The 13,517-nt window shown below is 40.6% G+C and overlaps 1 protein-coding gene and 2 pseudogenes across 4 annotated transcripts in view; 2 read left to right on the forward strand and 1 right to left on the reverse strand.

The window, feature by feature from the left end:
• Window positions 1-13,517, reverse strand: part of BABAM2 (BRISC and BRCA1 A complex member 2) — a 449,417-nt gene that overhangs the window by 26,863 nt on the left and 409,037 nt on the right. The gene's annotated exons all lie outside the window — the stretch shown is intronic.
• On the forward strand, window positions 8,304-8,731 carry LOC132531775 (serine/arginine-rich splicing factor 5-like; annotated as a pseudogene).
• LOC132531774 (serine/arginine-rich splicing factor 5-like) lies at window positions 9,231-9,663 on the forward strand (annotated as a pseudogene).

Raw genomic sequence — 13,517 nt, forward strand, 5'->3', positions numbered from 1 at the left:
CCCTTAGCCTTCCCCAGTTCCTCGGGAGGCACCATCACTGGTTCCTCTCCTGTCTTCTACGGGTGCTCTCATCCCCCAGGCGAGGCCAGCCTGGGCCTGGAAAATTCCCTCTTCTCTCTTGAGGGGAGTTCAGCTGAGATGAGGTTGGGAGTTTTTAGAGGGAACTATTCCTAGGAAACTCAAGGCGAAAAAAAAAAAAAAAAAAGAAAACCTATGAATCATAGCAGCAGCTGGGCTTGCAGGCTCTGCCACTGAGGTCTGAGCTCCGATGGGCCCGTGTGGCCGAGCTTTCTGGGAGCCCCAGCCTGGTTGCTCTGCCTAGCTCGGGGCTCTCCCTTCCATTCCCAGGACGCTTCCTGCCCAGAATGGCTCAGTTCTGCAGCTGCTCCCCTCGCAGAAAGGCTGTGAGGGTGAGCAGTCAGTGGCCACAAGTCTTACCTTCCTGGTCAGCCCCTACCCCTGGGTGCCAGACGGGAGTTCCAAAAATACAGTTATAAAGGGGAGGGATGGGCGGGGGTGGGGGGGTGGTGGTTAGTGGTCCTGGGAGAGGGAGAGGGCTGCAAAGTCCCCGTCAGGGTTTTCCCTAACACAGAGCGATGACTGGATACCTGGGCCCCAAAGCTGGTTCAGTCAGCGTTCCCTCTGGCCAGCTTACCAAGCACAGGGACTGCAGAGAGAGGCCTGATGCCACAATTAAATCTTACCAGGAGATGTGAGTAGGCTCACATTATAACCACTTATGCTTCAAGATCACCCTTCCCCCCACGAGCCCTACCCTGGTCTCTAAAGAATTCTCAGGCCTCAGGGCTCCTGCAACCGTACTGTGAAGTACCCTCTTAGGACTGGGATTTCCACGCAGTGCTCCATGGCATCCCAGAGGGGTCCCGGAGGCCAGAGGAAGAGAAGGGATGAGGGGCGCATCAGGTGGCGACATCTAACCCCCTTCTCTTGAGGAGAGAAGATCTGTTTTTACCTGTTTTACTTAGAGGGCTAATGCATAAGACTGGACTGAAGCATTTAGCAGCTAATGAGAAGTTTGAAGGAAACAGTGTCTTTGGGAATACTAAGGTATTAACGATGAAAAATAATTGAAATAGCCCAGAATGTACAATTTTAAAAAATTCGTGAAAGAGAAAGTTATTCTGCAAAGACAACAGAATGACAAATAACAGAAGTATGCACGGTGAAGAGCCACGTATGGGAAATGAGGGATTGCTCTGGGAGTATCTCGATAAGTTTCTAAATAAGAAAATAACATCTCTTTCTGACATGGAGTCAAGAGGGGAAACAACAAAATGTTTTAGAAGGCTCATGATGAATTGCTTGCATGTGTTGACCGAGAAGCTATTTTTCGAAATATTCCATTTATATAATGGATTTAATGCGTGACAAGCCACTGCAGTAGGTGGTTTTAGGGTTCAATGCTGCTCTGAGAACATACTCAGGCCCCTAGGATCAACCTAATGCTTTATACAATGAAACTCAGGGAAAACTCACTCCACTTATTCACAGATTTATCAAACTAGAAAGGATTATAAAAAATTATCATTTTATGATTATGAATCATGAATATATGAATATTATCATATTATGATTCATTCATTTATACAGAGCTAAAGCTATGTATAAGATACCAAGGTAGGTAACGAGAGGGTTCAGGTTTTTTTTAAGTGATAGTTGGTTTTATGTAGATTATACAGTTGAAGGATGGAGGTTTTCCACCTTTCAAACTGGCTGTACTGGCACCAAGAAGACACAACCATAGGGGACAGCAGCCATGGACGGAGCAGCCTAGAACTTAAGAATCTCTGGCCAAGTCACTGAGGTTTGAGGGACTGTTTACTCGGTTGCATGCGAAGCTAGCAATGCTGACTCCACCATCTTTTAATTAAAAATCTCTGTTTTTCCTCCAGGTATGATGACGCTGAATTCTAACATTTACTGAATGCTTATGATATGACAGATCCTATGCTGGACAATTCACCTACATTACCCTGTGTAGTAGGCAGAATTCTAAGATAGCTCCTAAGATTCCTCAGCCCCTGGTGTACACTCCCTGTATAATCCCCAGGACTGAAAAATGATGAATTTCATTCCTGTAAGTGGGTTATGTTACATGGAACCAATGGATGACTTTAAGGAAGGGAGATTAACTGGTAGGCCTGACCTAATCAAATGAACCCTTTAAATCAGAGACTAGATGTCAGTAACACAGAAGTCAGAAATTGGAAACATGAGTGTTTGATGTACTACTGCAAGCCTGATGATGGAGGGGCCCACGTGGCAGGGAATGGCCTCCACCTGACAGCCAGCAAGGAAGCAGGGACCTCAGTCTTACAACCACAAGGATCTGAACTCTGCCAACAACCTGAATGAGCTTGGAAGAGGCCCTGGGCCTCCGATGTGGTAATGGCCCCAGCCAACACTTTGATTTTAGTCTTTTGGGACCCTAAACAGAGAAGCCAGGAAAGTTGTGTTGGATCCACAGAGAGTGTGAGATAATAATTTGTGCTGTTTTAAGATATAAAATTTGCGGAATCAACAATAGAAAATCACACACCCCATTTGATATTCTAAACTAGCTTCACTATTTTATAGATAAGGAGACAGATTCAGGCTATGAATTTGCCTAAAGTCACACAGCTAGTGATAGCAGAGACAGGTTTAAACCCAACTCTCTCTTGACTTTAGGGTCAGTGCTCTTAACTGCCACATGCATTTCCTCTCTGTATTTATGTTACTCAAATGCCAGGCCTCTGAGGAGGGAGGCTCAGACAAGTGGTAAAGAGAATGGGAAACTTTATCTATCTGCCTGGGTGTGGATGTGCAGAAAGCCAGAATAAAATGGAGCATAATTTTTCTTTCTTTTCTAAAATTCTTTAGAAGTCAACTGACTATTAAAAGCCAAAGTAATAACAATGTATTGTGGGATTCATAATATATGAAGAAGTGAAACATCTGAATATAATAGCACAAGAGAATTACATTGTTTTAGGCTTCTACATTATACTTGAACTGTTGTAATATTAATTCATGGTAGACTGAGATAAATTAAGAATATATTTTAGTGTGCTAATAACTAAAATATGATACACAGAGCTATAACTAAAAGACGAATATAAGAGAGAATGGTATACTAAAAAATACTCAGATAAATCAAATGGAAGATTTGGAAGGGAAGAACAAAGGGATAAAGAACAGGGGAAATTAAACAACAAATAGTAAGAAGATAGACTTATACCCAACCAGCTCATTAATTATATGAAATATAAATGAATGAAATACTCCAATTAAAAGGCAGAGATTATCAGACTAGATTTAAAAAACCAAGTTACAAAAGGTTTCCTTGACATATAAAGGCACACATATGATGAAAGCAAAAGGATGAAAAAAGATATACCAAGCAAAAAATAGGCACAAGAAAGCAGGAATGAAGACGCAGATGTAGAGAATGGACTTGAGGACACGGGGAGGGGGAAGGGTAAGATGGGACGAAGTGACAGAGTGGCATGGACTTATGTATACTACCAAAATAGATAGCTAGTGGGAAGCAGCCGCATAGCACAGGGAGATCAGCTGGGTGCTTTGTGACCACCTAGAGGGGTGGGATAGGGAGGGTGGGCGGGAGACGCAAGAGGGAGGAGCTATGGGGATATATGTTTATGTATAGCTGATTCACTTTGTTGTAAGGCAGAAACTAACACACCACTGTAAAGCAATTATACTCCAATAAAGATGTTAAAAAATAAAAATTAAACAAGAAAAAGAAAGCTGGTGTAACTATATTAATATCAGACAAAGCAGAATTCAAGTGAAGTAGTATTATCAGAAATAGCGAGAATCATTTCATAATGATAGAATGGCCAATTTATCAAGAAGACATAACAATTCCAAATATGTATGTACTTAAATAACAAAACTTCAAAATGCAAAAAGCAAAAAATGACAGAACTAAAAGGAGAAACAGACAAATACAAAATCATGGGTGGAAATTTTACCACCTCCTTTCAGTAACTGTTGTAATAATAAACACAAAAAATAATAGTAAGGATATAGAAGATTTGAATAACACTAACAAGTAACTTGACTTAATATGTATATAGAACACTATATCTCAGAACTGCGGGACACACATTCTTTTCAAGTTCACATGAACTATATCAAGATGGACTATATGTTGGGCCATAAAACAAGTCTCAACAAATTTCAAAGGATTAAAATCACACAGATTATAATCTCTGACCAAAACAGAAATTAAACATCAGTAACAATAAAACATCTAGAAAAATCCCCAAACACTTGAAATTCAAGCAGCACAATTAAAAATAACTCATGGTTCAAAAAGAAATCACAAAGGAAATTAAAAATTTTTTCTAACAAAATGATAATGGAAAAGACATACAGATCGCCAAGAAGCTCATGAAAAGCTGCTCAACATCACTAATTATTAGAGAAATGCAAATCAAAAGTACAATGAGGTATCACCTCACACCAGTTAGAATGGGCATCATCAGAAAATCTACAAACAACAAATGCTGGAGAGGGTGTGGAGAAAAGGGAACCCTATTGCACTGTTGGTGGGAATGTGATACAGCCACTATGGAGAACAGTATGGAGGTTCCTTAAAAATCTAAAAATAGAACTACCATATGACCCAGAAATTCCACTACTGGGCATATACCCAGAGAAAACCATAATTCAAAAAGACACATGCACCCCAATGTTCACTGCAGCATTATTTACAATAGCCAGGTCATGGAAGAAACCTAAATGCCCATTGATGGACAAATGGATAAAGAAGATGTGGTATATATATATACGATGGAATATTACTCAGCCATAAAAAGAAACGAAATTGGGTCATTTGCTGAGATGTGGATGGATCTAGAGACTGTCATACAGAGTGAAGTAAGTCAGAAAGAGAAAAACAAGTATCGTATATTAACACATATATGTGGAACCTAGAAAAATGGTACAGATGAACTGGTTTGCAGGGCAGAAATAGAGACACAGATATAGAGAACAAACGTATGGACACTAAGGGGGGAAAGCGGTGGGGGGGTGGGGGTGGTGGTGGGATGAATTGGGAGATTGGGATTGACATGTATACACTGATCGGTATAAAATGGATGGCTAATAAGAACCTGCTGTATAAAAACAAAAAAAAAAAATCACATTTTGTGGGATACAACTAAAGCAAACTTTAGAGAGAAATTTATACCTTTAAAGGCTTATATTAAAAAAGAAGAAAAGGGGTTTCCCTGGTGGCGCAGTGGTTGAGAGTCCACCTGCCGATGCAGGGGACATGGGTTCGTGCCCCGGTCCGGGAAGATCCCACATGCCACAGAGCGGCTGGGCCCATGAGCCATGGCCGCTGAGCCAGCGCGTCTGGAGCCTGTGCTCCGCAACGGGAGAGGCCACAACAACAGGCCCGCGTACCACAAAAAAAAAAAAAAAAGAAAGAAAGGATTAAAATCAATGATCTAAGTTTCTATTTTGAAAAAATTGAAAAAGAAGAGGAAATTAAACTGAAAATAAATTGAAGGAAATAATAAAGATAAAAGCATAGATTAATAAAATGGAAAACAAACCATGGATAAAATCAACAAAGTAAAAGCTTGTTTCTTTGAGAAGATTAGAAAAATTGATAAACCCCTAGGTAGACTGTTTTTAAAAAAAAGGGAGAGGAAAAAGATACAAATTTTCACTGTAAGGAATAAAAGAAGTTATATCACTATAGCCCCCATAGATATTAAAAGGAAAATAAGACAATACCATAAACAATTCTATGCCAATCCATTTAACAACTTAAATATGATGGATAAATTTCTTAAAAAAACCCCACAACTTGCTACAACTAACACAGGAAGAAATTTTAAAAAATCTGAATATCCCTGTATAGACATTGAATTTTTTTCCCCACAAATAAACTCTACCAAACATTTAGAAAAGAATAATGCCAAACCTACATAAACTCTTTCAGAAAACAGGTAAGGAAGGAAAACTTGCCAATTCCTTTTATGAAGCCAGTGTAGTGCTATTATCAAAGTCTAACAAGGACAACACAAGAAAGGAAATTTCAGACTAGTATCATCCATGAACACAGATGTAAAACTTTTAACATAATTTTAGCAAATCAAATCTAATAATATAAAAAAGGATAAAATATCATGACTCAGAAGGGTTTATTTATCCCTGGAATGCAAGGTTGGTCTAACAGTCAAAACCTAATTAACGTAATTCACCACTCTAATAGAAGAAGAAAAGCCACAGGATCATGTCAATAGAGGCAGAAAAAGCATTCTACAGAATTCAACACTCACTCATGATAAAAACTCTTAGCAAAGTAGGAATATAAGGGAATTTCTTCAATCTGCTAAAGACATCTATGTAAAACCTACTGCTAACATCAATTTTAATGTGGAAATATAAGGCCAGATGTCTGCTCACAGCACTTGTGTACAACACTGGACTAGAGGTCCCAGTCAGTGCAAGTAGGTTAAAAGAAAAAAAAAAAAAAAAAGAAACTAAAAAATGTAAAGATTTAAACACTAGAAAGAAAGAAGTAAAGTTGTTAACAGATGATACGACTATTTATGTAAAAAATTCTAAGAAATCTATAAAAAAGCTACTAGAACTTAGTAGGATTGTAAATTTAGCAATGTCACAGTACACAAGGTCAATATAGAAAAATCATTTCTATTTCTATATACTAGCAACAACTGGAAAATAAAATCTGAAAAGCTATCATTCACAATAAAAGCAAAAACATTAAAAAATATCCAAGACTTCTACACTGAAATTTTAAGACATTTCTGAGGTAAATTACAGAAGATCTAAATAAAACCATGTTTACTGATAGGAAGAATTCGGTATTGCTAAAATGTTGATTCTTCCCTTGTTGACCTACAGATTCAATGCCATCCCAATCAAAATCTCAGCAGGCTTTCCTTTTGCAGGTTGGGGTTGGAAGTGGCAAACTGATTCTAAAACGTATACAGAAAAGAAAAGGACCTAGGACAGCCAAAACAATCTTTAAAAATAATAAAGTTGGAGAATTTACATTTCCTGATTCTAAGAACCATTGGTATTGGTATATAAACAGAAAAATAGATAGATGAAATAGAATATCCAGAAACAGACCCACTCATATATGGCCTATTTATTTATTTTTGCGGTACGCGGGCCTCTCACTGTTGTGGCCTCTCCCGTTGCGGAGCACAGGCTCCGGATGCGCAGGCTCAGCGGCCATGGCTCATGGGCCCAGCCGCTCCGCGGCATGTGGGATCTTCCCGACCGGGGTACGAACCCATGTCCCCTGCATCGGCAGGTGGACTCTCAACCACTGCGCCACCAGGGAAGCCCTGGTCTATTTATTTTGACAAAGGCATGAAGGTAATTCAATGGGGAAAGAAACGTTTTTTTCAACAAATGTTGCTTAAATTAACCTGGAGATATATAAACAAAAAAATTAACTTTAGTCTCTACCTCATACCACATCCCTAAATTAATTTGAGATGGGTCATAGACCTAAATGTCAAACCAAAACCAAAGCTCCTAGAGAAAGACATAGGAGAATCTCTTCACGACCCTGTGGAAGGTAAATAATTATGAGGATACAAAAATATTAACATAAAAATAAAACACTGATAGGGCTTCCCTGGTGGCGCAGTGGTTAAGAATCCGCCTGCCAATACAGGCGTCACGGGTTCAAGCCCTGGTCCGGGAAGATCCCACATGCAGCAGAGCAACTAAGCCCGTGCACCACAACTACTGAGCCTGCTCTCCAGAGCCAGCAAGCCACAACTCCTGAAGCCTGGGCGCCTAGAGCCCGTGCTCTGCAGCAAGAGAAGCCACCGCAATGAGAAGCCCATGCACCACAATGAAGAGTAGCCCCCGCTCACCACAACTACAGAAAGCCCGTGCACAGCAACAAAGACCCAACGCAGCCAAAAATAAATAAATTAAATAAATAAATTAAGAAAACTAAAACACTGATAAAATAGATTTAATTAAAAATAAAAAATTTCTGCTCATCAAAAGATACTGTTAAGAATATGAAGAGTTGTGGAGAGACGTAGACGAGTTGAGTCCTGGTCTGTGGGGAGGCTGCCGGCTCCGTCGCAGACTACAGACCTCTCTGGGTCTCAGCTGCCAAAGATCCTGTCCGGTAGGTGAGTGGCTCACTTTGAGGGAAAGGCTTCTCGGATTGAGGCTTCTTCATGGCCGCTCAGATCGCGAGTGGTCAGGGCTGCTCTCTGTGCGGAGGATGGCGTCCAATGAGCGCAGTTTATTCGAAGAAGTACTAGCCTGACATGAGTGGCTGTCGAGTATTCATCGGGAGGCTAAATCCAGCGGCCCGGGAGAAAGATGTGAAAGATTCTTCAAGGGGTATGGACGAATACGAGATACTGATCTGAAAAGAGGCTTTGGTTTTGTGGAATTTGAGGATGCCAGGAATGCAGATGATGCCGTATATGAACTTGATGGAAAAGAACTCTGCAGTGAAAGGGTTACAGTTGAACATGCTAGGGCTCAGTCTCGAGGCGGAAGAGGTAGAGGACGCTACTCAGACCGTTTTAGTAGTCGCAGACCTCGAAATGATAGACAAAATGCTCCACCTGTAAGAACAGAAAATCGGCTTATAGTTGAGAATTTATCTTCAAGAGTCAGCTGGCAGCCTATCTGTGTCGTTGGCCTTATGACGAGGAGAGCCTGTGGGTTATCCTAATTGTTGTCTCGGTCACTCTTGGTTGGGCCTGGTTGACTTTGCCAGTCAGCTCCTACAGTGATCAATTGGCCACCTCTAGATCTGTGTTTGCCAGTCTAGACGTAATCGGTGCACTTCCTTGAAGTGCCAGGTTGCAGTGATCCCAGAGCGTTGATAACGTGATCTGATCCCTAAGTTGAGAGCTGTCTTCCTGTAACGCTTCCAAATAAGAGGTCCTGGTCAAAAAGAGTTCAGAGATACGAAATTAGGAGGTCGTTGGAATCCTGATCGCGGTAAAGTGGTCCTTGGTAACTACACAAGAGTAGAACATGTCTGCATCCGCCAGTAGTCTGCTAATAGGGAGGGCTGTGTGATTAAAGGCTTCCATCGATTGGGTAGTGTCCTTCAAGTGGGTGGTGAAGAGCCAGTTGGGCATATGTCATGAAGGTTTCTCCGACCGATTAATGGTTTGCTGCTTGACTAGCCTAGGGAAATAATAATAAGGGATCTCAAAGATTTCATGAGACAAGCTGGGGAAGTAATCTTTGCGGACGCACATCGACCTAAATTAAATGAAGGGGTAGTTGAGTTTGCCTCTTATGGTGACTTAAAGAATGCTTTCTGGAAAAAAAATAAATGGGAGAAAAATCAAATTAATTGAAGGCAGCAAAAGGCACAGTAGGTCACGAAGCAGGTCTCATTCCTGGACCAGGAGTTCCTTGAGGTCTCGTAGCCGATCTCGTTCCCGGAGTCGCAAGTCTTAGAGCTGGTCCAGGAGCCGGAGCCGGAGCAAGTCCCGTTCTGTTAGTAGGTCTTCTGTGCCTGAGAAGAGCCAGAAACGTGGTTCTTCAAGTAGATCTAAGTCTCCAGCATCTGTGGATCGCCAGAGGTCCAGGTCCAGGTCCAGGTCCCGGTCCTGGTCAAGGTCCAGATCAGTTGACAGTGGCAATTAAACTGTAAATAACTTGCCTTGGGGGCCTTTTTTAAAAAAATTTTTTTTCCCAAACCATACTTGCTAAAAATTCTGGTAAGTATGTGCTTTTCTGTGGGGGTGGGAGTTGGAGGGGGGTGGGTTGGGTTGGGCTGGGTATCTTTGTAGATGTGGACCACCAGGGGTTGTTGAAAACTAATTGTATTCAATGTTTTTGATAAGCCTTCTGCTCACATTTTTGTGAATGTCTGAAGTATACAGTTTGTGTATATTGACAGAGCTCTTTTATAACTAAAGCAAATTTAATTTTTTTGTACTAGAAAAATTTGAACATTTTAGTTCCTGGTTATTCAAATATGTTGATACAGAATTAGCTTAATGCCTCACTTAAACTAATTAATAGCTTTGGACACTTAAAAGAGCTCTAAATTTGCTTGTACGTAAAGGCTTAATTTGAGTTTTCCTTGTTAGGGTCAAGGGGTGTCCGTCCACCCACCCTTTAACAGCTGCCTGGCAAAGACGTTAAAGCAGCTGTTTGTTATTGATAATAAAAGATTATAAAACTGAAAAACCAAAGAATATGAAAAGGCAAGCCATAGATTAGGAGAAAATATCTCTAACACATATTTCTGACAAATATATAAAGAACTTTTAAAACTCAATAATAAATAGACCAACAACCTGATTAAAAATAGGCAAAATTTGAACAGACCCTTCACAAAAGAAAACATACCAATAAGCACATGAAAATATGCTCATCATTAATCATCAGGAAATCAAAATTAAAAACACAATGCTATATCACTTCATCCCCTATAGAACAGCTAAAATTAAAAAGACTGATAATATCAAGTGTTGGAGAGGATACGGAACAACTGGAACCCAGCATATTGCCGGTGGGAGTATAAACTGGTAGGACTTCGAAAAAGGTTGTCAGTTTCTTATAAAGTTAATCATACACATACTCCCAGGTATCTACCCACAGAATTGAAAACATATGTCTATTACAAAGCTTATATAAAAGTTCATACCAGCTCTATTCATAAAAATCCCCAAATTGGAAACAACCTAAATATAATATGCAGATGAATGGATTAGTACATTATAGTATATTCATATAATGAAATATTGCTCAGCAGTTAAAAAAAGGAATGCCATAACAGATAACTCTAAAATAATTATGTTGAATATAAAAGACACAAAAGAGTACAATCTGTATTATTCCATTTATTAGAAGTATCTAGAAGAGGAAAAACTAAGACATGGTGATAGAAATCAGACAGCATTGTCTTGGGGGTGAGGAGACTAATTGGAGAGGGGTAGAAGGTAACTTTGTCAAAACTCCATCAAAAGATACACTTAGGGACTTCTCTGGTGGTTCAGTGGGTAAGACTCTGCATTCCCAATGCAGGAGCCCGAGTTCGATTCCTTGTTGGGGAACTAAATCCCACATGCATGCTGCAACTAAGAGTCCGCATACTGCAACTGTGAGCCCACCTGCTGCAACTAAAAAACAAAGATCCCGCATGCCGCAATGAAGATCCCGCATGCTGCAACTAAGACCCAGTGCAGCCATAAATAAATAAATAACTGTTTTTAAAAAAGATACACTTAAATCTGTCCACTTCATTGTATGTAAATTATAAGTGTATGTAAATTACATGACAATAAATATCTTTAAAAGATATATGCAAAACCCTTGCCTTCAAAGGACTCACAGGTCCATTAAGGAAATGAGATATATACAAAGACGTGAAAAAATCAAAGAATAATACAAAAGAGATTTCAAAGCAGTATATGACCAACAGTCAACCAAAACTGGAAAGAGGGGAACGAGCTGCCTGCAAGTTAGCATGGATGGGAAAACCGTAAGGAAGAATGTGGAAGGAAGGGTAGACCTGCAGGAGCAGAAGGACAGCAGGAGGAGAGCAGTGGGCACAGGCACCGTGGGACAAAGCAGAAGCTAAACCCAACGGTCTTTCACATGTCCACCCACTGACTGACCCTTCATATCAAGCCCATCAGTAGGGAGGAGTACAGTCTTGTTTTACACGATGAAGTTCAGGAAGGTTATAGCCCTGCCCAAGGCCACAGAGCTTATAGATTAGCACTTGTGATAGGAACTGGGGCACACATGACCCTGAAGCCTGTGCTCACCTAGCAGAGGGTAATTTACTTGTGAGGACAGAATTTGCTGAACAGCCACGAGCAAGAAGTACATGTCATAGGAAGAGCCCTGGCCAGAAAGTGTCCTTTCTGAATTCACATGCTTAGAATTTTGCTCTGCAGGAGGGAATAAACAGCTGACTCCACTCAAAGGGCTCTAGCGCTGTTCATAAACCGTGAGAGTGTTTATGTCCTGGGCAGAGCTCTCCAAGTGAATTATAGCCTTTTACGCACTGTATACATACAATATTTTCAGCAGGGGGTGTAAGGAATGCTGCAGCTGACCTTTCTCTCTTTCTGTCCTGTCTCTCCACCTTCTCCACCAAACTCTGGTCTGTACTGCAGGACAGTTCTCTGGTTGTGCTTATCCATTACCTGGCCTTCTGACACAGCTCAGGGAAGTTACTCAGGTCAATTTAAGAAGGAGCTTTTAAACCATTTCTTCTTCCTAGCATGAGCTGCTGGCTTTCTCTTTTATTACATTTAAAATGGATCCATCTTCATTACAGTAGAAAGCAGACTTTTTTAACATTACTTCGGATGTTTTCTTTAGGCTGGTAAAGTAAAGCAAATGTCTCTTGCAACTCTGAACCAATCTGTCAAGATAAACAGGCTTCACTTACGATATTCTTATACTGAAATCATAGGCTTGTGGTCTGCAACTCCTTAAAGACTCAATTCATACATTCTAAAATGTCTACTTAAGAAGCGCGCGTGTGCGTATATGGACGCACGGACACACACACACACACCGAGATAGCTTTGCCATGGAAACCACAAAAACACATCTGGTTCAGACTCCACAGCACATACCACAAATAATAGCCCATCTTCTAAGGGCAGATCCTATGTATACACAGGGAAAGCCCGGAGAATTAAACAACTGCAATCCCTCAAATGTAGAACTTACATCATAATCCCCCTTTTCAAGTTTATTTCAAGATAAGTCAGTCTTACTCATTGTTATTAGTCACATTTGCGTATGTTTGTTATTTTCCTTAAATAGAATTTCAGACTTGGGCATCACAGACAAAAAGGAATACAGGGAGGATGGGCACACTAAAGGTTCAGGTAACAACAGCTCTGGATTCCACATGTGAATCTGGGGAGGTCTGGATTTCTAGAGAAAGCTACTCTGTCATTATTTAAAAGAGCCCCAACCCTGCTATGAGTGAAGGCCTTGTACTACAGAAAATATAGATGCCAGTGGGTACCTGGGGATGGAAATAGGACCCAGGGAGGGGAAGGAAAGAGCAAGAAGTCTTACCAATCAAGAGCATTCTAGGTCTGAAAGGCCAGGTTTTACTAGTAGGTACTTTAAAACCGTCACACGTTTGATATGATAAAGGCTTTGATCTCTCCTGTTGGGCTATAAATTCCATGAAGACATGGACAATTTCTAATTTATTTATCATTGTATCCCCAGCAAGGGGCACATTGCCTGGATCATGGTAGATGCTCAGTAAATACTGGATGAGCAATAAAGAGGATGCTGAATTGATATTCTTCATTTCTGTGATTCTTTGGATCTGATCATCCTTCAGCTGGGATCACAGGTGCGAGCACATGGCTGTACAGAGTGATACAGTAATAACCACCTGCCACTCTTATGATTTACTTTTGGAAACTATGGTGTTGATCCACTGTTGCTTCAATCTAGGAAGGCCATGGCTCGTGAAGACTGGTGTCCCAGATACTAAAGTCTTACCT

Source organism: Lagenorhynchus albirostris, chromosome 13 (genome assembly GCF_949774975.1).
Source record: "Lagenorhynchus albirostris chromosome 13, mLagAlb1.1, whole genome shotgun sequence".
NCBI classification, from domain to species: domain Eukaryota; kingdom Metazoa; phylum Chordata; class Mammalia; order Artiodactyla; family Delphinidae; genus Lagenorhynchus; species Lagenorhynchus albirostris.